This window comes from Salmo trutta, chromosome 18 (assembly GCF_901001165.1).
Source record: "Salmo trutta chromosome 18, fSalTru1.1, whole genome shotgun sequence".
In the NCBI taxonomy this organism is placed as follows: domain Eukaryota; kingdom Metazoa; phylum Chordata; class Actinopteri; order Salmoniformes; family Salmonidae; genus Salmo; species Salmo trutta.
Window position 1 is genome coordinate 58,315,923 of NC_042974.1, and position 26,004 is coordinate 58,341,926.

Consider the following 26,004-nt stretch of genomic DNA (forward strand, 5'->3'; position numbering starts at 1 on the left):
CCCTCATGCCAATTTGAGTCAAAAGCTTTTTTTAAATCACCAAAACATGATAAGACTGCCTTTGTTTTTGTTTGTTTGTTTGTCAGTTAGGGTGTGCAGGGTGAATATGTGGTCTGTTGTACGGTAATTTGGTAAAAAGCCAATTTGTCTTTTTCTCAGTACATTGTTTTAACTGAGGAAATGTACGAGTCTGCTGTTAATGATAATGCAGAGGATTTTCCCAAGGTTGCTGTTGATGCATATCCCACAGTAGTTATTGGGGTCAAAATTGTCTCCACTTTTGTAGATTTGGGTGATCATCAGTCCTTGGTTCCAAATATTGGTGAAAATTCCAGAGCTGAGGATGATATTAGAGTTAAAGTATAGCCAATTGGAATTTGTGGTCTGTATATTTTATAATTTAATTGAGGACACCGTCAACACCACAGGCCTTTTTGGGTTGGAGGATTTGTATTTTATCCTGTAGTTCATGCAATGTAATTGTAGAATCCAGTGGGTTCTGGTAGTCTTTAATAGTTGATTCTATGATTTGTATTTGACCATGTTTTTGCTGTTTGTTCTTTGTTATAGGGCCAAAAAGAATGGAGAAGTGGTTTACCCATACATCTCCGTTTTGGATAGATAACCCTTCGTGTTGTTTGTTTCGTGTTTTCCAATTTTCACAGAAGTGGTTAGTCTATGGATTCTTCAGTAACATTGTGCTGATTTCTGACTCGCTGTTCCTTCTTTTTCCGTAGTGTATTTCTGTATTGTTTTAGTAATTCACCATAGTGAAGGCATAGACTCAGGTTTTCTGGGTCTCTATGTTTTTGGTTGGATAGGTTTCTACATTTTTTGTTAGGTTTTTGCATTCTTCATCAAATAATTTTTCATTGTTGTTCATTTTCTTCTGTTTGACATTTTTAGATTTGATAGGGAAGCTGAGAGGTCAAATATGCGGTTAAGATTTTCTACTGCCAAGTTTACACCTTCACTATTACAGTGGAACGTTTTGTCCAGGAAGTTGTCTAAAAGGTATTGAATTTGTTGTTGCCTAATTGTTTTTTGGTAGGTTTCCACACTGCTTTCCTTCCAACTATAGCATTTCTTAATTTTATTCAGTTCCTTTGCCTCGTGATTGAGTATTGCTCTGTTCAAGTAGTGTGATTTTACTGTGATCTGATAGGGGTGTCATTGGGCTGACCTGTGAATGCTCTGAGAGATTCTGGGTTGAGGTCAGTGATAAGGTAGTCTACAGTACCACTTCCAAGAGATGAGCAATAAGTTTACATACTATAGGAGTCCCCTCGAAGCTTACCATTGACTATGTACATACCCAGCGTGCGACAGAGCTGCAGGAGTTGTGATATGTTTTTGTTGGTTATGTTGTCGTAGTTGTGCCTAGGGGGCATATGGGGGAGGGAATGCTGTTAACTCCAGGTAGGTGTTTGTCCCCCTTTGTGCTGAGAGTGTCAGGTTCTTGTCCAGTTCTGGCATTTAGGTCACCACAGATTAGTACATTTACCTGGGCCTGGAAATGGTTGATTTCCCCCTCCAGGATAGAGAAGCTGTCTTCATTAAAGTATGGTGATTCTAGTGGGGGGAATATAGGTAGCACACAGGAGGACATGTTTCTCTGTTGAGAATTTCCTTTTGAATTTCAATCCTAATGTAAAATGTTCCTGTTTTCATTAATTTAATAGAGTGAGTTAGGTCTGCTCGATACCAAATTAGCATCTCTCTCTCTCTCTCTCTCTCTCTCTCTCTCCCTGTCTCTCTCCACATGCCACCCTCTTCCTCCCCTTCTCTCTAAAAATAGGAAATGTCTAAATTATACTTCCTAATAGGATGCTGCGGCGGCTTGTCTAATTCTGCGTCAGGGACAGAGCACATTCTGCGTCAGGGACAGAGCACATTCTGCGCCAGGGACAGAGCACATTCTGCGCCAGGGACAGAGCACATTCTGCGTCAGGGGCAGAGCACATTGTACGTCAGGGACAGAGCACATTGTGTGTCATTGAGCATCAGAGCACGTTTCATTTGATACCAAATTAAAAGCTTTTTCTTAGCCACTGTTGAAAAGGCGAGTGTTGAGTGAACGGGAGGAGTGTGTGAACTTCAGTTGTATGGTGTATATACAGCCAGCTCCTCTCATCCTCTCCTCTCATCTTCTCTAGTGGATGTCACTCCATCCTTTTTAAACAGATGGGAGCATCAATAGTTAATGTCCACTCTGCGTAGCTAAAGTAAATGGGTCTTTCTATAAACTAGGGTGTCTTTGTGGATTTCCTACACTGGACAACTTGTTACAACTGTTGATAAGTCATTGATAATAATCTGACAATTTTTTCATGTCATTACACAAAGAAATAAGAGGGGTATCATGGCTATATTCAATAAAATTCACGAGTTGATTTAAAACCTACGCTTAATGCTTTATCATGGTTGGTGTCTTGACCGATTTGTCCAAAATCGTGACATAAAACATGATTTTCTGTCTTTGCATTTGTGGCAGTGTAAGTTGTCATTATATCATATATTAAGCAATAAGGCACAAGGTGTGGTATATGTTCAATATACCATGGCTAAGAACTGTTCTTATACACAACGCGGAGTGCCTGGATACAGCCCTTAGCCGTGGTATATTGGCCATATACCACAAACCCCGAGGTGCCTTATTGCTATTATAAACTGGTTACCAACATAATTAGAGCAGTAAAAATACATGTTTTGTCATACCTGTGGTATATGGTCTGATAGACCACAGCTGTCAGCAAATCAGCATTCAGGGCTCGAAACACCCAGTTTATAATAAGCATTAATCTATTAAATTAGACGTTGAACTTGAACCCTGTAAGAATCCTGGCTCTAGCCGTCGGACAGTTTTTTGTATAGAGATCTCACATATGCAGTGTAACTACATAACATTTCGTGTTTCCTTATGTTACGGGGTGAAAACAGTTTTCATTGGCAAACAAATCCAAAATAATAAATGCAATTGACAGAGTCACCTTACCTTGATACTTAACCTAAATCGATGTTGCATCAATATGTTTTGACTATGATAGTTTACAATCCAGGGTTACTCCAAACAGTTTAGTCTCCAAAACTTGCTAAATTTACACACTATTCATTACAATATTTAGTTGAGATTCAGGGTTTAATGAATGATTTGTCCGAAATGCAATGCTTTTAGTTTTTGAAATATTTAGGACTAACTTATTTCTTGCCATCCATTCTGAAACTGACTGCAGCTCTTTAAGTGTTTCATTGATTTCACTCGCTGCAGTAGCTGACGTGTATTGTGTTGAGTCATCCGCAAACATAGACACACAGGCTTTACTCAGAGCCAGTGGCAGCTGCCCTGTGGAATGCCTGACTTTACTGGGATTATGTTGGAGAGTTTTCAATTAAAGAACACCCTCTGTGTTCTGTTATAGGTAACTCTCGATCCACAATATACAGGGGTGCAAACTAGTCACCTTTCGGTGAAATTCGCCGTTTTGAATCCAAAATAGGTAACCTATGTGATTCGTGTAGATCCGATGACAAAGGTTTCGGCGGGGAGGGGCTTTGGATCATTACTGTCTGTAAGCGAACGAGTGATGCGTGTTTGGAGCAATACTGGCTGTATTCAAGGCTAAGCCAATCGTTCACATAACAACAGAATGCAGCACGCAAATGAAGAGAGAAGAGACAACTAATTTGCTAGTTACAGCATCATTGTGCGCTTTGGAAAGACAGGGGCGAGTGGAAAGGCAGTTTGCCAGTTACAGCAGCGCGTTCCCTGAATGATAACGAAGAGGTGGGTGAGAAGCCTGACCACGGAAATGGGGGTGAGAAGGTGATGAAACGTACTTCATGAGCTGAATCCGAAAAACAACTGGCATTTGGAAAGTTTGAGGTGAGGGTGCAAGTGTGGTGGAACAAGAATTGTTTAATATTTTGCTAGCTGGATCAAATTCTCTGTTAGCCAGCCAGAGAAATGTTGAGCAACATTAGCCAACTTAGCTGATCAAATAATTCAGTGTATGGTGTGAAAATTAGCTGGCTAACAAATGTAGACAGCTAGCTAGCTAACGTTACAACGTCAGATGAGCTAACATTAGTAAACCTAACCAATTCGCCATAGTATTAACTGGTATATGACTCCTTGCCGTTCCTCAAGTTATAACATTAGTTGCTTACTGGACCCTGTGTGAAATGTTAACAAACTAATGTTTTCCCTCTACAGTATGTGGTTTATTTTCAGAATGACAGATTTAGGTGAAAATGAGGCCCTTTGGGACTCCCAATCACGGCCAGATGTGATGCAGCCTGGATTCGAACCAGGGACTGCAGTGACGCCTCTTGCACTGAGATGCAGTGCTTTAGACCGCTGCGCCACGCGGGAGCCGTAACACAAGTTTTTCCAGCAGCAGATTATGATTGATAATGTCTAAAGCCGCACTGAATTCTAACAAAACAGCTTCCACAATCTTTTTATTATCAATTTTTCTTATCCAATCATTAGTCATTTGTGTAAGTGCCGTACATGTTGAATGCCCTTCCCTATTAGCATGCTGAAAGTCTGTTGTCAATTTGTTTACTGTGAAATGGCTCTGTAGCGGAATGACTTTTGCTTCCCTCCAGGCCTGAGGGCATACACTTTCCTGTAGGCTTATGTTGAAGAGCTGGCAAATAGGAGTGGCAATATCATCTGCTATCATCCTCAGTCATTTTCCATCCAAGTTTAAGACCCAGGTGGCGTGTCATTGTTGATAGACAACGAAAAATGTTTCACCTCTTCCACACTCACTTTACGGAATTCAAAATTAGGATAGACTATTGCGCAACACCCAACGCTATTCTATTCATCATTCTGGATATAATGACAACAAATTACGTAGCCTAGTGGCCTTATTCACGATATGATCTGGTAATGAAATAACATGACAAGTACAGTTTTCCATGTTACACCATTCAATTTTAAACAATACAAGGGGCTTGAAGTAGCCTACTTGAATTTGGAGCTCATAAATTCAAGTACTGGATTAGGTTTACCTTGAAAATAGAACATTTCTTCAATTTGGTGCTTGAAAAGTCCTTGCAATCATTGTAGCCAATTTATAAGTTCTCCTACTCCCTTTTATAATTACCTGTGATTTCATTGATCAGTTTTTGTGATTGTTGCAGATTGAAGGGTGTTGCAGGGTGTTGTGCTACTCTGTTGCGTTAAAACCACATGCGGTTATTATGAGGACGACGTCTAATGTTGGCTTCAATTTGGCTTTCCATACAAATCCTTCCATTAAAAAGGAACCTGGTTTTGGTCACTTTCTTATAAAAACATCAATGGTGAAATGAATGCTACTGCTATTCATGGCTTTATTGTGTGTGCCTAAGTGGGCCACAGAGGCTACAGAAAAATCATTATGCATGCATCCAATCAAGCAATCTCCACATTATTCTCACATATTTTTGAATGTAATAAAAATTTGAATATCAATGCATTGGCAAGGCATAAAAATTGTATTCGTATTTTTTTCTATATTAATGCAATTACTGTATATAAATTATACAATTGTAACATTGAGGTCATTGAAAATTACAATGAAGGCCTTGAATTTGACTTGCCAATGTCTGTATGAACCCTGCTTTTAAAGTCCTAGACCTATGTTGTATACCTGGAGTTATGGGTCGATTTGCATATATTCACTTTTATTCCTCTATGTACACATGGAACTGCTTGAAAATCATTTTAATTTTTGTTTCAATCCATTTTGACATTTTGATCCCAATGTCACACATTGGTCACATTTATTTATAGAAAGACCCAAACAGCACCACTAACATCAATCCCAGTCACTTAGAATGTACTGTTTAAACTGAATACAATACACACTGGCAACTCTGGCCTTGCTTTTGTTTCCTATGATGCAATATACTTAGCTATGTTCCCGAAAACGTTTTATTGTCTGCAGAATGTTGTCTGGTTCTTCTCTCATCAGAATACATTGCAGACGCACAGTGAAGTTCAATCATGGTTCACTGTAGCCTAGGTTGTGTTGATGGATTCTTGACTGGGAGCCATGACTGGGATTCCAGACATGTTAATTTCTTAGGAAACACCTTCCGTGTGTAGAAGACATACAACATGACTATCATAGCATGCACACACACACAGCCATATTCATATGATCAATCACCAACCTCATAGTTAGCAGCCATCACTGTGTGTACTGTGGGAATCTGATATTGGAGCACAGTAATGACCTTCCACGCTAGATATGACATACAGGCACTCTTGGAAGAAGATTTAACTTGAATGGAAAATGTCTGTCATTAAAAACCAACACATTGTTTAAATCCTTATTAAGGGTGTTTATTCAGGGTGATCAATCACCAGCCATCCCAATCCCATGCTTCCCTACCCTTCCTCCTCTGTTTGTACAGTATGAGACGAGTCTATGCTACGTTTGAGGTTGAAGCACCATGACAGCGTTTGTCTTCAGCACTAGACGGAGGAATAATTGATTTGACCCACTTCAACATTTGTCATTAGTCATCTGCTGCCTTGCGTTAAATTATGGCGGAGAGGCAAATTAATTGCCTGTGAGATCCTCTCTCTCAGGGAGGGTGGGCCTCCCTTTCCACAGAGTCGACTATTAACAAAATAACCAAAACGCAATTGGATTGACTTTTGAAAATGGCAGTAAATTAACGATGCGGTGACTGCGAGCATGGCAGAGCAGGGAGGGAAATCAATTAACGATGTGGTCGCTGTAAGCATCGCAGAGCAGGGAGGGAAAACTACGGCGCTTGTTCTCTGACAAAGATGCAGCTTGCTGCTAATGAGAAAGGCAGTTTGTTTCTGTGATGCTGGCCGTTTACTCATCGTCTAAGTGGCCAGAGCAAAGCATGCTGGGTCATCACTGTCCAAACCGTTATTGATGTTGTTGTTGTGATCTTCCAAAAAACCCTTTGAGTGGGTGTGGAGACGATCAACACAATAACCAAAACGCAATTTGATTGACTTTTCAAAGTGGCAGTCAATTAACGCAGCAGCGAGCATTATAAAGTGGGGAGGGGAATCTACGGCTCTCGCTTTCCTGCGAAGAAGCAGCTTCTCACTAATGAGAGATTCCGGTCGTTCACTCATTGTTTAAGTGGTGAGAGCAAAGCATGCTGGGTCATCGCTGTCCGAACCGTTATTGATGACGTTGTCACCAGTGACGACCTCAAGACCTCATTGGTCAAGAAATTAACCTTTTGTTTGAACTGGAGCAAAAGTCGTGTCATGTCATCTGATCTGTTAGACATGTAATTATTAGATTAGAGTTATCTCAGCTGCATTCCCAAAATTAAAATCTTACGTAATTGCCTCAGATGCTTGATCAAGTTCTGGCTGAGATGTTGAGAGAAAGATGCTAACACAATTTGCGTAGTCTCCACCCCCCTAAACAGAAATTCTCTGCAAGTTTCAGGAATAATGTAGTAACAAAAGAAAAGTGTTAAACAAATCAAAATACGTTTTAGATTTTAGATTCTTCAAAGTAGCCACCCTTTGCCTAGATGACAGCATTGCACACTCTTGGCATAAATGTTTTGAGCCGGGATTGGAACCAAAATTATTTTCCAATCGCTCTGTTTGGAACGGAACCATTATTTTTTTTCGTTCTGTACTGTACCACTGTTCCGACCAGTAAAATAAAGTTCTGAAACAGTTAGAACACCCAAAAAGTACTGGTTATATCGTTCCTTTTTAAACCTCAGAAATATATGTATATATTTTTTACATTTAGCTCAACATTAAATTACTTCACTAATCAGTGTGGATAGAGCAGCTTGCTATGGAGCAGGAAGGCTATTTAATCTGTATAGGAAAGTCGATAAGAGCAAATTGTATTTTGCCGTAACAGCATGGTTATTAAATCATGATGAAAGACAAACACAGACACTGTGCTGCCAGTCACAGTGTAGGGAGTGATATGCAACTGATATTTTGAGGGTGAGGATGGAGGAAGCTTGCCTTGAAGCGCTGGGCATCTTGTTGGGACATGCATTTTCTGAATTAGGTCCACAGAATTATACCTACGGAGGAGCGGCTTCTATGGAGGAACTTTGAATGTCTTTGAACTGCAGAGCTGGTTTAAAGTTGGACCAGAGCAAACGTTAGATAGCTATTGTGTGTGCAGAGCAGCACTAGAATAAAAAAAACACGTCTTACCTTTTTGTAGTTAATAAATCCAATGTGAAACGTGATAACTATCGTATCCTTAACAGCATTGAAAAGTCAATATATTCTTCTCTAATTAAACATCTCTCCCTAATTTCTGAATTACACTTGTAAGGTCGTCAATAGGCTACGGTAACCTATGCTTCAGAGGGGAGTGGCAGGTAGCCTACACACGCACACCCACTGGCAAAGATTTCCAGCTGGCAGGCAGACGCTGGAATAAGTTTGACAGAGTGAGGGCGTTACATAGGCACTTGGTTGCGATTTTTGTGGGACTGGAAAAAAGATTGCTGCAACGTAAAATAAAGTTTATTAATCGGTTCCCATGCTTTTAAAATAACGGTTCTGTTCCGGAACAGTATAGATCACTTTCATTTTTGGTTCGGGTTCCCTGAAACGGCTGCAACACTTGGTTTTGGGTGACCAGTGAAATTTCTCACAAAAAGATGGGCGTGCCATTGGTAGACTTTCCTGCAGTACCTGGTAATAGAACAAGTACAGTCGTGGCCATAAGTTTTGAGAATGACACAAATATTAATATTCACAAAGTCTGCTGCCTCAGTTTGTATGATGGCAATTTGCATATACTCCAGAATGTTATGAAGAGTGATCAGATGAATTGCAATTAATTGCAAAGTCCCTCATTGCCATGCAAATGAACTGAATCCCTAAAAAACATTTCCACTGCATTTCAGCCCTGCCACAAAAGGACCAGCTGACATCATGTCAGTGATTCTCTTGTTAACACAGGTGTGAATGTTGACAAGGACAAGGCTGGAGATCACTCTGTCATGCTGATTGAGTTTGAATAACAGACTGGAAGCTTCAAAAGGAGGGTGGTGCTTGGAATCATTGTTCTTCCTCTGTCAACGATGCTTACCTGCAAGGAAATACGTGCTGTCATCATTGTTTTGTTCAAAAAGGGCTTCACAGGCAAGGATATTGCTGCCGGTAAGATTGCACCTAAATCAACCATTTATCGGATCATCAAGAACTTCAAGGAGAGCGGTTCAATTGTTATAAAGAAGGCTTCCGGGCGCCCAAGAAAGTCCAGCAAGCGCCAGGACCGTCTCCTAAAGTTGATTCAGCTGCGGGATTGGGGCACCACCAGTACAGAGCTTGCTCAGGAATGGCAGCAGGCAGGTGTGAGTGCATCTGCACGCACAGTGAGGCGAAGACTTTTGGAGGATGGCCTGGTGTCAAAAAGGGCAGCAAAGAAGCCACTTCTCTCCAGGAAAAACTTCAGGGACAGACTGATATTCTGCAAAAGGTACAGGGATTGGACTGCTGAGGACAGGGGTAAAGTCATTTTCTCTGATGAATCCCCTTTCCGATTGTTTGGGGCATCTGGAAAAAAGCTTGTCCGGAGAAGACAAGGTGAGCGCTACCATCAGTCCTGTGTCGTGCCAACAGTAAAGCATCCTGAGACCATTCATGTGTGGGGTTGCTTCTCAGTCAAGGGAGTGGGCTCACTCACAATTTTGCCTAAGAACACAGCCATGAATAAAGAATAGTACCAACACATCCTCCGAGAGCAACTTCTCCCAACCATCCAGGAACAGTTTGGTGACGAACAATGCATTTTCCAGCATGATGGAGAACCTTGCCATAAGGCAAAAGTGATAACTCAGTGGCTCGGGGAACAAAACATCGATATTTTGGGTCCATGGCCAGGAAACTCCCCAGACCTTAATCCCATTGAGAACTTGTGGTCAATCCTCAAGAGGCGGGGGACTAACAAAAACCCACACATTCTGACAAACTCAGGATGTGGCCCAGAAGTTATTTGACAGCATGCCAGGGCGGATTGCAGAGGTCTTGAAAAAGAAGGGCCAACAATGTAAATATTGACTCTTTGCATCAACTTCATGTAATTATCAATAAAAGCCTTTGACACTTATGACATGCTTGTAATTATACTTCAGTATTCCATAGTAACATCTGACAAAAATATCTAAAGACACTGAAGCAGCAAACTTTGTGGAAATTAATATTTGTGTCATTCTCAGAACTTTTGGCCATGACTGCACTCAACACAGGTTGTTTAAGGAAATATATATATTGACATGTGTGATTAACTAGCTTACTAACATTTACAAATATGGGAGTAATGATTAATACATGGTGACCAAACGGTTTGTAAATGCCTTTATGAATGATTTTAAATGGTTTATTAAGGACCCTTAATATAGTGTTAGCCTAGGGTGTTGCTGAGCCCAGCACAGGCAGTGTGGTCCCCTGGTCTTCTGCTCCCAGTGATGCTAGGTAGGCTTAGAGCAGAATTTTCCCAGTCCTCCCCTGGCTCAAGCTACAGTATTTGTAGCTACTGTACCTCTGCTCTGTTATGTACAGGAACAGTAGAGTTGTATGAGCTTGTTCAAGTGTGTCTGTCTGCCTGTGGGGTTTGTGTGGTGGTGGGTATTGTGGGTGTGTGCCTGTATGTATGTGAATGTCAGTGTTTCCCCTAGGATTGTTTTCAGTAGCAGTGGTAAAGGTAGCTTCTTTCTTGGGGAGTCCGGGGGCAAGCCCCCCGGGGGGATTTTTTTGTAGAACGACTGTGAGAAGGTTACTTCTGGTGACTTTTCAAAGGACATTTTACAACAACGTGAATGAAAATTAAATTACGTTGACACCGCCACTGCAATGTAGGTAGATGATGAGGACCAAGCAGTGTTTGTGCTTGCGGCTCTCATTCACACCTACTGTTCACTTTTCCACAAATAAACATTGCAGCTTTTCAGGGATAAGAGGAGATTTTGGTAATCAAGCCCTTTTTCTATACTGAACGATAATATAAATGCAACATGCAGCAATTTCAAAGATTTTACTGAGTTACAGGTCATATGAGGAAATCAGCCAAGTGAAATAAATTCCTTAGGCCTAATCTATGGATTTCACATGACTGGGAATACAGATATGCATCTGTTGGTTACAGATACCTTTAAAAAATGGACCTCACAATGGGTGTTAGCTGGACTTATGGTTCATGAGAATACGTTTTTCAAAGTTTTAAAAATATGTCCAAAATGTAAGAAAATCTATTCATGACGACCTTAAGGCACATTTTGAAAGAAAAAAAGTTACCAGTCTATGCTTGAGTTATTTGACCACGTCAAGAAAATAAACCCATCTAAGAATAATAATAGGTTTCAAAGCTTCGCTGTGAACCCCTAATAATAATTTAAATCATATTTTTTGGAGTGGCAGCAACGATTTAGCAGCGTTGGTGCTCGGCTGCTAAATGAATATAGGGGAAACACTGAATGTGTGTGTGTGTGTGTGTGTGTGTGTGTGTGTGTGTGTGTGTGTGTGTGTGTGTGTGTGTGTGTGTGTGTGTGTGTGTGTGTGTGTGTGTGTGTGTGTGTGTGTGTGTGTGTGTGTGTGTGTGTGTGAGAGGGAGAGACAAGATGTGAATGCTTAACTCAATTTTAACAGGTTGCAGCAGGATGAGCTCTGATGTTTTTCAACAGAGAGGTTTTTGGGTCAAAATCTTTTAATAATTGCTTGAGAATAATTAGGTATTCTTTATTCTCTAAAACAGTACACACACACAGTAACTAACACCACACACACACACACACACACTGACATGCCATCAACACACATTGACAGAATACACATGTAGGTACAAACATAGAAGCACATTTAACATCTCTCTCAGTCCCAGTGTGGTAAACAAGTGAAGAATAGGAGATCATTATTGGGTGAGGTATTTATTTAAAATGCATATTTCATAATCCACAAAGGCACAATAATAAGGATTGTAAATAGCAGTGTCGTGACTTTACTTTCATTCATCTGATGACTGTTTATTTATTTAATCCACTAACTAGGCTTAATTGTTACCCCATTCAATTAATTACCTCATTACCTCTTATCATATCATCATTCTGAACAGTCGTAACCTCATGCATCTGCAAAAACCCTTTCTCATTATTGAGTACTAGACAAATTGGTTTAATTATTTATTTACTAGCTAACTAAATAATATCACAGGATAAACACACACATAGATTATTGACTAGAAACTTAATACGATGGAAACAGATCCCTAGCGGACTGACACAATATTACGGCTTGTTACAACAGAGATGGGGGGAGAAAAAGGGACACTTATCGTGGATATATTTTAGAACTATTCTCACATTAGTCATATACTTTGCACACAAACCGCCACCCGTTTGGAATTAGAAATCATTCATGTATTTACGTCAAACTGGCCCAGTTCCCTCCTCCTCTCTTCTGTGGGTGAGAGAAGGTCTGTTTATTGCCAAGCTGATCTGACCCATTGTGATCCTCACAGGACAGTCATGACAGCAGCCTCCACATCGCAATGTAAAAAAATATATGCTTTCTCCTCAAATGTACAACTCAACAGTTCAGAGAATCCAAACTCTATTTCAGATAGGCCTCCAAATAGACTACAGTATGCATACAGTAGCTTTGACTTATAAAACCAAATTCAATTGCTTTTCGTTGCATTTTCATAGGAGCAGCAATCACAGGTTTAGATTAAGTTTTCTTAAGGCATGAATAATTGTACAACTCCTTGATACTGATTTGGTTTCTGGGATCTCATCTGTACTTGTGAAAATGAGCAGTTGATAATGCAGAAAACTCTGAGTAGTTTCAGTAGCTCAGCGGCTCTGAAGAAGAGACAAATACTATTTTCTCTATAATTGGGAACCATTTTACTACAGAGGCATTGGTACCTCAGATACCCAATAATATCCAACTCACCATTGGCAGGAGTGTAACATAGCGACGGTACCTAATTTCCCCACGTGGTTACTTGCAGTAGTGAAGCACCACTTGTAGATGATTGAGATGCATTGACTGTGCTCATCATTTCTCTATCCGATTTAAACCAAGTAGCTCAGCTACTTCTCTCGTCCTCTCTCTGTAGGACAAGTGGCTCAGCTACTTCTCTCGTCCTCTCTTTGTAGGACAAGTGGCTCAGCTACTTCTCTCGTCCTCTCTCTGTAGGACAAGTGGCTCAGCTACTTCTCTCGTCTTCTCTGTAGGACAAGTAGCTCAGCTACTTCTCTCGTCCTCTCTCTGTATGACAAGTGGCTCAGCTACTTCTCTCGTCCTCTCTGTAGGACAAGTGGCTCAGCTACTTCTCACGTCCTCTCTGTAGGACAAGTGGCTCAGCTACTTCTCACGTCCTCTCTCTGTAGGACAAGTCACTCAGCTACTTCTCACGTCCTCTCTCTATAGGACAAGTGGCTCAGCTAATTCTCACCTCATCTCTCTGTAGGACAAGTAGCTCAGCTACTTCTCACCTCCTCTCTGTAGGACAAGTGGCTCAGCTACTTCTCTCGTCCTCTCTCTGTAGGACAAGTAGCTCAGCTACTTCTCTCATCCTCTCTCTGTAGGACAAGTGGCCAGTCCGTCAGTATGAAAGGTGATGTATTCACACAAGTAAATGGCCTCTGTGATGCACTGGGTAGTGTCGTGGATGGGACTATTTCAAAAAAAAGTTTCTTGACAACGTTTCGATCCCATTCCCCTAATAGTATATTTCCCCCCCGATCAGTTTCCCTAAGGCCAGATGAGTAGATAAAGGATAGGGCCAGACAGCGCGTAGAGCGCGAGATTCTGTATATATAGTAATGCTACATGATGGAGCTTCAGACCCATAACAGCCCGTCATGATAAATGGGCCTGGCTGGACATTATTGCTGTCACTTAATTTCTCACCCCGACAACCAGTCACTTGGCGTCTCTCTCCCCCTTGATTAACACTCAGCACTCATTTATTGAAACGCACTTTACATTTCCCCCCAAAATCACCACAACAACACACACACACCCTGATGCACTCCTCTGTAAATGGGGAGTGATTGCTTGTGAGATGTCCTGGGAAAATGTGTATTTTGACAAGGGTATTTGACGTTCCTGGGTTGACTGACTGAACGTGTGTGTGTGTGTATTTGTGTAGGGGGATAACTGAACATGAGAAGGGCTTTGAAATTGTAGTGGATTTTTTTATTTTATTCTTCACTTGTTCTTCCCTCTGATTCATCCTGCCCCTCTGGAGTTGAAACGTTTCTGGAGTTGAAGCCTCTCTGGCGTATCTACTGGTATAGAGTGGCCATCTTTGAATCCATCAACCTTATTTTCTCAAACTCTTTAGGGACTCTTGTGATGAGTCCAAAGACCAAATTCTGAGTGAATATGACCTGTAGTTCATGAGATTTTTTATGATTATTTTAAGCATTAGCGTTACTTAATCGTTAAGTTTTCTTATTTTTTAAGATATTAATACAAAAGGTAACATAGTTCATCATGGTCATGTCTTTGATGACCCTAAAAAGTTTAATGTTCATAGGCCATTGTGAAGTGGATTTAAAAAAGGATTTAAATGCATATGTCAAACCAGATTTCCTGATTTATCAATCCCTTATCATTTCTCAAGCTAAGAAGCCTCTCTGGAGTTATAACGGTGAAACACACTGATGATGCTGTATGATAAACAATTGACATGATAATGTACTGTAGAAGTAAACAGGATGTTTGGGGAGGCCCAAATACAGTAGTAGTTGGTAAGATACACTATAATATATATACAAAAGTATGTGGACACCTCGTGCACAAAGCGAGGTCCATACAGAAATGGTTTGTCGAGATCGGTGTGGAAGAACTTGACTGGCCTGCACAGAGCCCTGACCTCAACCCCATCAAACACCTTTGGGATGAACTGGAACCCCGACTGAGAGCCAGGCCTAATTGCCCAACATCAGTGCCCGACCTCACTAATGCTCTTGTGACTGAATGGAAACAAGTCCCCGCAGCAATGTTTCAACATCTAGTGGAAAGCCTAGCAGCAAAGGGGCACCAACTAAACTCAGCAAAAAAAGAAACGTCTTCAACTGCGTTTATTTTCAGCAAACTTAACATGTGTAAATATTTGTATGAACATAAGATTCAACAACTGAGACATAAACTGAACAAGTTCCACAGACATGTGACTAACATAAATGGAATAATGTGTCCCTGAACAAAGGGGGTCAAAATCAAAAGTAACAGTTAATACAGCTGGTGGCCACACCAGATACTAAGTACTGCAGTGCATCTCCTCCTCATGGACTGCACCAGAGTTGCCAGTTCTTGCTGTGAGATGTTACCCCACTCTTCCACCAAGGCACCTGCAAGTTCCCAGACATTTCTGGAGTGAATGACCCTAGCCCTTACCCTCCGATCCAACAGGTCCCAGACGTGCTCAATGTGATTGAGATCCAGGATCTAGGCTGGCCATGGCAGAACACTGACATTCCTATCGTGCAGGAAATCATGCACAGATCGAGCAGTATGGCTGGTGGCATTGTCATGCTGGAGGTTCATGTCAGGAAGAGCCTGCAGGAAGGGTACCACAGGAGGGAGGAGGATGTCTTCCCTGTAACACACAGCGTTGAGAGTGCCTGCAATGACAAGCCCAGTCCACTGATGCTGTGACACACCGCCTCAGACCATGACGGACCCTCCACCTCCAAATCGATCCTGCTCCAGAGTACAGGCCTCGGTGTAACGCTCATTCCTTCGACGATAAACACGTATCCGACCATCACCCCCGGTGAGACAAAACCGCGACTCGTCAGTGAAGAGCACTTTTTGCCAGTCCTGTCTGGTCCAGCGACAGTGGGTTTGTGCCCATAGACGACATTGTTGCCGGTGATGTAAGGCAGGTCCTCACCAGACAACAGGCCTACAAGCCTTCAGTCCAGCCTCTCTCAGCCTATTGCAGACAGTCTGAGCACTGATGGAGGGATTGTGCGTTCCTGGTGTAACTCGGGCAGTTGTTGTTGCCATCCTGTACCTGTCCCGCAGGTGTGATGTTCGGCTGTACCGATCCTGTGCAGGTGTTGTTACACGTGGTCTGTCACTGCGAGGACGATCAGCTGTCCGTCCTGTGTCCCAGTAGCGCTCTCCAGGCGTCTCACAGTATGGACATTGCAATTTATTGCCCTGGTCACATCTGCAGTCCTCATGCCTCCTTGCAGCATGCCTAAGGCATGTTCGTGCAGATGAGCAGGGACCCTGGGCATCTTTCTTTTGGTGTTTTTCTGAGTTAGTAGAAAGGCCCCTTTTTAGTGTCCTAGGTTTTCGGAACTGTGACCTTAATTGCCTACCGGCTGTTAGTGTCTTAACGACTGTTCCACGGCTGCATGTTCATTAATTGTTTATGGTTCATTGAACAAGCATGGGAAACAGTGTTTAAACCCTTTACAATGAAGATCTGTGAAGTTATTTGGATTTTTACAAATTATCTTTGAAAGACAGGGCCCTGAAAAGGGACGTTTCTTTTTTTGCTGAGTTTACATATTAATGCCTATGATTTTGGAATGAAATGTTCAACGAACAGGTGTCCACATACTTTTGGTCATGTAGTGTACAACCCCTTGAAAAAGCTGTACCAGTAAAAATCCTCTGTAGCTTTGACAGTGGTTTTTATGTGTTAGCATAGCTATGATATGGACTCAGTTTCAACTCTGTTAGAAGTCCAGTCTCACCTGACGTAGCTTATCAGTATACACTGGTCAGCCAAACAGTTTGATTGATGTCATCAGAGCATGTTAAGTGGTGATTTTAACGCATTCACTCATGGGTTGTTGTTTTAACGGAATAGGACAAAGTGTGTGTGTGTGTGTGTGTGTGTGTGTGTGTGTGTGTGTGTGTGTGTGTGTGTGTGTGTGTGTGTGATTTCATGCATGCGGATCAGATTCGCCTGCTCTTGTAATTCGGGGCCATCAGTGCAGACACAGTCTGGCCCGATTCAAAAACTAAACACACACACAGAGAGTTATCTGGAGGAGCGATTCAGGAAGCAGAGTGTGTGATGGGACTATGAAAGGAGATTGCTTTGATTACCGTGTTAATTAACCTAGCCTCTCCTGCCTCCCCTGTGGATGGGTGTGTGTGTGTGTGTGTGTGTGTGTGTGTGTGTGTGTGTGTGTGTGTGTGTGTGTGTGTGTGTGTGTGTTGGCCCCCAATGCTTATTGAGTGATTCTTAGAGAACATGTGGAAATTGCCACTGACGATGGTAGTAATACATTTTTCCATTTGACACGACACCCACTGCCTGTGGTGCAGAACAGAGTGAAAGTGAAAACATTGTCAAAAGAAAAGGGATTTCTGATGTTAATTACCTTCATAATAGACTCCACTTCATTACGCATAAAGAACACAAACATTTTCCTGAATGTTTAGCGCCGAAAGACAAGGACAAACCTTTTGTGGAAAAAAATATATACTGGATTTATATTATTTACACTCCTGCTTGACAGCTTCCACTGGTTAACACTTACAGCTGGAGGAATCACAGCTAGAGAGCCTTTCCATGGAAACCTTACACACAAACACCACACACAGCTGGGACTTCCTGTCTAGTTTAGAACCTCCCTATAGGGATCCTAGGGGATCTGTTCGTTTTCTATGATGTTTGATGGATGTCCTGCTCCTTCTGTCTTCTCTCGTTATTTAAGAACCCGCCTGTCTCAGAACATAACTCTTATATCAGTTATGTTCTTGGGGCTCCCGAGGGCCACCGAGGTCTAAGGCACTGCGTCTCAGTGCAAGAGGCATCACTGCAGTCCCTGGTTCAAATCCAGGCTGCATCATATCTGGCCGTGATTGGGAGTCCCATAGGGCGGCGCACAATTGGCCCAGCGTCGTCTGGGTTTGGCCGGGGTAGGCCGTCATTGCAAATAAGAATTTGTTCTTAACTGTCTAGTTAAATTTAAAAAATCTAAATATCACACACGCCCTTGTTAATTCAGTTATTACAGACCAGCTGCCTTCCGAATTTCTTTGAGTTTTAACATCTGTGCCAGTGGGCGCACACACACACTTAGCTATTCACTATGCCTCTGCTGTTTTATTAAGACCCTATTGCCGTGACAGGGAACAGAAATCCAAGTGAAGGAGAAACTCTGAGCTGAGGTAAATTGGTTTGTAGCAGCGGTTTTACTGACGGAGGCATCGTGTGTGTGTGTGTGGGGGGGAGAATGTCTGTCCCTCCGACCAGACACACACTGCCCTTTATCACTATTAGGACAGATTAGGCCGATATCTCATCAAATTCAACCAAAAACTAAAACAACTTAGGCCGGACAAAGTTGAATTACTGTCTAACGGGTTCCCTGCCTTTCTTTTCTCCACACCCTTTGATTGTCTCGTCTGGCTGCCACGAAAAGCCCCCACCTTGGAGATAGTCGATCACAATATGCCAAAGCAGCAGCTACTCTTCCTGAGGTCCAGCAAAATTAAGGCAGTTTATACAGTTTTATAACATTACAATACATTCACAGATTTCACAACGCACTGTGTACCCTCAGGCCCCTACTCCACCACTACCACATATCTACACTACTAAATCCATGTGTATGTATAGTGCGTATGTTATCGTGTGTGTGTGTGTGTGTATGCATGTGTCTGTGCCTATGTTTGTGTTGCTTCACAGTCCCCGCTGTTCCATAAGGTGTTTTTTTAATCTGTTTTTTTTTATCTATTTTACTGCTTGCGTCAGTTACTTGATGTAGAATAGAGTTCCATGTAGTCATGGCTCTATGTAGTACTGTGTGCCTCCCATAGTCTGTTCTGGACTTTGAGACTGTGAAGTTACCTCTTGTGGCATGTCTTGTGGGGTATGCATGGGTGTCCGAGCTGTGTGCCAGTAGTTTAGACAGACAGCTTGGTGCATTCAACATGTCAATACCTCTCATAAATAAAAGAAGTCATGAAGTCAATCTCTCCTCCACTTTGAGCCAGGAGAGATTGACATGCATATTATTAATATTAGCGCTCTTTGTACATCCAAGGGCCAGCCGTGCTGCCCTGTTCTGAGCCAATTGCAATTTTCCTAAGTCCTTTTTTGTGAGACCAGCCACACTACTGAACACTAGTCAAGGTGCAACGAAACTAGGGCCTGTAGAACCTGCCTTGTTGATAGTGTTGTTAAGAAGGCAGAGCATCACTTTATTATAGACAGACTTCTGCCCATCTTAGCTACTACTGCATCATATTGTTTTGACCATGACAGTTTACAATATAGTGTTACTCCAAGCAGTTTAGTCATCTCAACTTGCTCAATTTCCACATTATTTATTACAAGATTTAGTTGAGGTTTAGGGTTTAGTGAGTGTTTTGTTCCAAATACAATGCTTTTAGTTTTAGAAATGTTTAGGGCTTATTCCTTGCCACCCACTCTGAAACTAACTGCAGCTCTTTGTTGAGTGTTGCAGTCATTTCAGTCGCTGATGTGTATAGTTTTGAGTCATCCGCATACATAGAAACTCTGGCTTTACTCAAAGTCAGTGGCATGTCGTTAGTAAAAATTGGAAAAAGCAAGGGGCCTAAACAGCTACCCTGGTGAATTCCTGATTCTAACTGGATTATATTTGATAGGCTTCCATTAAAGAACACCCTCTGTATTCTGTTAGACAAGTAACTTTTTATCACATTAGAAAAGGGAGGGTAAAACAATAACACATACGTTTTTCAGCAGCAGACTATGATCAATAATGTCAAAAGTTGCACTGAAGTCTAACAAGACAGCCCCCACAATCATTTTATTATCAGTTTCTCTCAGCCAATCATCAGTCATTTGTGTAAGTGCTGTGCTTGTTGAGTGTCCTACCCTATAAGCATGCTGAAATTCAGTTGTTAATTTGTTTACTGTAAAATAGCATTGTATCTGGTCAAACACATTTTTTTCCAGAAGTTTACTAAGGGTTGGTAGCAGGCTGATTGGTCGGCTATTTGAGCCAGTAAATGAGGCTTTACTATTCTTGAGTAGCGGAATGACTTTAGCTTCCCTCCAGGCCTGAGGGCACACACTCTCTAGTAGGCTTAAATTGAAGATGTGGCAAATAGGAGTCCGCTATTATCCTCAGTAATTTTCCATCTAAATTGTCAGACCCCGGTGGCTTGTCATTGTTGATAGACAACAATAATTCTTTCACCTCTTCCACACTGACTTTACTGAATTCAAAAGTACAATTCTTGTCTTTCATAATTTGGTCAGATATACTTGGATGTTTAGTGTCAGCGTTTGTTGCTGGCATGTCATCCCTAAGTTTGCTTATCTTGCCAATGAAAAAGTCATTAAAGTAGTTTGCAATATCAGTGGGCTTTGATGAATGAGCCATCTGATTCAATGAATGAAGGAGCCAAGTAGGCTTTCTCTCCCAAAATGTCATTTAAGGTGCCACAAAGCTTTTTAGTATCATTCTTTATATAATTTCTTTGTTTCATAGTGTAGATTCTTTTTATTTAATTTAGTTACATGATTTCTTAATTTGCAGTATGTTTGCCAATCAGTTGGGCTGCCAGACTTAACTGCTGTAACTTTTTGCCTCATCCCTCTCAACCATACAATTTTTCAATTCCTCATCAATCCAAGGGGATTTAACCGTTTTTACAGTAATTCTCTTAATGGGTGTGTGCTTATTAGTAACTGGAATAAGTAGTTTCATAAATGTGTCAAGTGCAGCGTCTGGTTGCTCCTCATTACACACCACAGATCAGCAAATATTCTTTACATCATCAACATATGAATCACTACAAAACTTCTTGTATGACCTCTTATATACTATATTATGTCCAGCCTTTTGGAACTTTGGTTTTCCTAGATATGGCTATTATATTGTGATCACTACATCTTATGGATTTGGATACTGCTTTCAAGGAAATATCTGCAGCATTAGTAAAAATGTGATCAATACACGTTGATGATTTAATTCCTGTGCTGTTTGTAATGTGAGAAGCCAAAAGCAAGCTGTCTAAAGAAGAACAGCATTACTTACTTACTTACTGACTTTATTGTCCCCATGGGGATATTTTGTTGCAGTGTCATGTACAGGTTTAAAGTGGCGTTTAAATATAAAACAAAACTGACAATACAACTTTCATAACAGTTACATACCAATACATTTAAAAAAAAAAAAAATAGACTAGCCTGCTGGCCTTACTGAGTCGATAGGAACATTAGCCCGAGCTATTTAGGAGGGATATCACACCTGGCACAAATGATTGTCTAGTTCTGTTTTTCCTGCTGAGGGGTGCCCTATACCTGCGTCCAGATGAGTAGTTCAAAGTCCGGGTACAGGGGGTGGCTTGGGTCTAAAATGATTTTGTGAGCCTTGCGGACGGCCCTGACATTAAAGATCTCATCCAGGCCTGTCTGTTTGACTCCAAGTACCTTGCTTGCTGAGGTGATAATCCTTCTCAGCATATTTCTCTGGCTGACAGTGGCATTGCCAAACCAACAAACAATACAAAAAGTTAAAATGCTCTCAATGAAAGATTTGTAAAACAGAATCAGTATACTACAGTCGACATTAAAAGATCCCAGCTTTTTGAGAAAGTACAGTCTCTGGCTCTTTTTGTAGATCAGGTCTGTACATTTACTCCACTGAAGCTTATTGTCCAAGAGAACACACAGGTATTTGTATTCCTCTACAATCTCTACTGTATATTCTGACCTCTGATAGATGTTGCAGAGGTAGGTGTTGTACACTTCCTGAAGTCCTGAAGTCCAAGTCTCTTTGGTCTTGTTGGTATTGAGGACCGAGTGTGATTCCTCACACCACTCTACACAGTCATCTAGGACCGGGCCATGATGTTCCTCATCATCATGCAACTGATCAAGGCAGTGTCATCAGCGAACTTAACGAGGTGTCTATCAATATGGGAACTAGTACAACTATTAGTGTACAAGATGTACAAGAGTGGGGACAAAACACATCCCTGAGGAGAGCCTGTGTTGGTGGTGGAGTGGGGACAAAACACATCCCTGAGGAGAGCCTGTGTTGGTGGTGGAGTGGGGACAAAACACATCCCTGAGGAGAGCCTGTGTTGGTGGTGGAGTGGGGACAAAACACATCCCTGAGGAGAGCCTGTGTTGGTGGTGGAGTGGAGACAAAACACATCCCTGAGGAGAGCCTGTGTTGGTGGTGGAGTGGGGACAAAACACATCCCTGAGGAGAGCCTGTGTTGGTGGTGGAGTGGGGACAAAACACATCCCTGAGGAGAGCCTGTGTTGGTGGTGGAGTGGGGACAAAACACAACCCTGAGGAGAGCCTGTGGTGGAGTGGAGACAAAACACATCCCTGAGGAGAGCCTGTGTTGATATTGCGTATGTCTGACACGTGGGGACCTATTTTTACTCGCTGTGAGTGTTGACTCAGGAAGTCCAACAGCCACAAAACCAGCCCCCCATCTAAGGAGAAGTCCCAAACGAGTCTCTGCCAGAATGTAGGGCTGGATTGTGTTGAAGGCAGAAGAAAAGTCAACAAACAGAACCCTGACATAGGATTTGGCACCCACTAGATGTCTATAGACCATGTTAAGGAGGGTACACCCACTAGATGTCTATAGACCATGTTAAGGAGGGTACACCCACTAGATGTCTATAGACCATGTTAAGGAGGGTACACCCACTAGATGTCTATAGACCATGTTAAGGAGGATAAGAATGGCATCATCAACTCCTCTGCTGGGCTGATAGGCAAACTGAAATGGATTGAGGAGCTTCTGGGTGACACTGAGAATATGACTTCACAATTGTCTCAAGGCATTTCATTACTAAGGATGTCAAGGCAACAGGGCTGTAGTCATTCAACACAGAGGGACTAGATGCTTTAGGAATTGGTATAATTATTGAGTTTTTCCACAATACTGGCATGTGTTGCTGGTCGAGTGAAAATGTCTGTAAAAACATCAGCCAATTGTTCAGCACAGTGCTTTAACACATGTCCACTTATTTTGTCTGGGCCTGGGCTTTTGTATGTGCTACATCCCCTGAACAACTTTTAAACATCAAACTGTATAATAACAACTCTCTCAAACATTTGTAATGATGCTTCCATTTGTTTTACCTCTGACACCAAGTTGTCTGATTCAAATCTTGAGAAGAAAACATTCAGTTCGTTAGCCATGTTCTGGCCCTCATGTCTCCCAAGGTCAGCATGGTTTTTCCCCTGCCTATGTGAGGAGCACTAGACATGAATTTAATCCCTTGCCAGGCCACCCTTGCGTTTCCTGAGGAGAGGGTTGGGGATGAGAACATTTTTACATGTGGTTCAGAGCTTTTCCAAGAAGACAATCCATATCACGAGCAGATCGTTGCTTTCAAGGGGCTAACCTGTGGAATGCAAGTGGAGACGCAGTATTTCTCAGCAATCACAGTGTCATTCCCAGATGTTTGTGTCCATTGTGGATGTCCAGATGTTCTTGAGGGTGAAGAGGTGGTGAGGCTCAAACAACAATTCCAACATGTCCGGCCAAAGTGCCCAGTGTGTTAGCAAGAAGGGAAGCAGTTCATTATGAGAGCTCCAATAAAAAATAAAAAAAAGAACACTCTAGAGACCAGAATAAACAACAAATAAAGGGCAAAACAGACTATGCTGTTGAACAGTAAAAAGCAGCAGGTGATTGTGCTATTAATTCTGACCACAGAACATTGGCTATAATTTTCATTTCAGACGATTCTACATGTTGAATCGTTATTGTTTGTTGACACCTAGTAGGTGATTTACTGCACACGGCCAACTTTAGTTATGGTGTCTTGTGAAGCTGTTCTTGATTTTTATCAGAGATTTTTTTTAAATCAGGAATAAAGACACTGTCACAAGTTATACTTCCCATTGTGTTTCATTTCTCATGGTTATAACTACATTGTAACATCTGTGTTCTTTTTAAGAAAAATAGTGTAGGTTTTCACATGGAATAATATAACTCTTGAAGCTCACATTAGGCCTAGAGCCTGCATAAGTTCCTACTGTAGGACAATGTGGTCAAGTACTGTTATTCCTTATCCACTTAATATATATATATTTTTTTTTTGCTCACTCGCCTCACTTTTCTGGGGGAAAAATCCATTAAACAGTGAATCAATTTTGTCTGGCCTTAATCCTATATATTTTGGCCTATGTGGATTATAATTTTTTTATTTTCTGAGACATTTGTGTGATCATGTATACACGCACGTGTGTGTGCTTGACTATGTGGAGAGAGATTTCTCTCTCCATCTTTGTCGCCCCAGTGCTGTGTGTGTGTGTGTGTTTCTGCCTGATTTTTGAGTGTGTTATCTAACCTAGTGTGGGACCTGATATAAAGGTATTAATCCAGTTTGCAGTGAGGAGAAATGATCCTTCTTCCCCTGTAGGAGCCACTGCTCCTCCAAGTCTAACTTCTGTTCTCCCTCCTACAGTGAGGGGAAAAAAGTATTTGATCCCCTGCTGATTTTGTATGTTTGCCCACTGAAAAATAAATGATCAGTCTATAATTTTAATAGTAGGTTTATTTGAACAGTGAGAGACAGAATAACAACAAAACAATCCAGAAAAACTAATGTCAAAAATGTTAAAAAATGATTTGCATTTTAATGAGGGAAATAAGTATTTGACCCCTCTGCAAAACATGACTTAGTACTTGGTGGCAAAACCCTTGTTGGCAATCACAGAGGTCAGACGTTTCTTGTAGTTGGTCACCAGGTTTGCACACATCTCAGGAGGGATTTTGTCCCACTCCAATTTGCAGATCTTCTCCAAGTCATTAAGGTTTCGAGGCTGACGTTTGGCAACTCTATGGGATTAAGGTCTGGAGACTGGCTAGGCCACTCCAGGACCTTAATGTGCTTCTTCTTGAGCCACTCCTTTGTTGCCTTGGCCGTGTGTTTTGGGTCATTGTCATGCTGGAATACCCATCCACGACCCATTTTCAATGCCCTGGCTGAGGGAAGGAGGTTCTCACCCAAGATTTGACGGTACATGGCCCCGTCGATCGTCCCTTTGATGCGGTGAAGTTGTCCTGTCCCCTTAGCAGAAAAACACCCCCAAAGCATAATGTTTCCACCTCCATGTTTGACGGTGGGGATGGTGTTCTTGGGGTCATAGGCAGCATTCCTCCTCCTCCAAACACGGCGAGTTGAGTTGATGCCAAAGAGCTCCATTTTGGTCTCATCTGACCACAACATTTTCACCCAGTTGTCCTCTGAATCATTCAGATGTTCATTGGAAAACTTCAGACGGGCATGTATATGTGCTTTCTTGAGCAGGGGGACCTTGCGGGCGCTGCAGGATTTCAGTCCTTCACGGCGTAGTGTGTTACCAATTGTTTTCTTGGTGACTATGGTCCCAGCTGCCTTGGGATCATTGACAAGATCCTCCCGTGTAGTTCTGGGCTGATTCCTCACCGTTCTCATGATCATTGCAACTCCACGAGGTGAGATCTTGCATGGAGCCCCAGGCCGAGGGATATTGACAGTTCTTTTGTGTTTCTTCCATTTGTGAATAATCGCACCAACTGTTGTCACCTTCTCACCAAGCTGCTTGGCGATGGTCTTGTAGCCCATTCCAGCCTTGTGTAGGTCTACAATCTTGTCCCTGACATCCTTGGAGAGCTCTTTGGTCTTGGCCATGGTGGAGAGTTTGGAATCTGATTGATTGATTGATTGATTGCTTCTGTGGACAGGTGTCTTTTATACAGGTAACAAACTGAGATTAGGAGCACTCCCTTTAAGAGTGTGCTCTTAATCTCAGCTCATTACCTGTATAAAAGACACCTGGGAGCCAGAAATCTTTCTGATTGAGAGGGGGTCAAATACTTATTTCCCTCATTAAAATGTAAATAAATTTCTAACATTTTTGACATGCGTTTTTCTGGATTTTTTGTTGTTATTCTGTCTCTCACTGTTCAAATAAACCTACCATTAAAATGATAGACTGATCCTTTCTTTATCAGTGGGCAAACGTACAAAATCAGCAGGGGATCAAATACTTTTTTCCCTCACTGTATAACTAGAT

The 26,004-nt window shown here is 41.8% G+C and overlaps 1 protein-coding gene across 3 annotated transcripts in view; it reads left to right on the top strand.

The window, feature by feature from the left end:
* The window catches only part of LOC115153606 (sorting nexin-29), a 155,899-nt gene that overhangs the window by 78,180 nt on the left and 51,715 nt on the right, over nt 1–26,004 (top strand). The gene's annotated exons all lie outside the window — the stretch shown is intronic.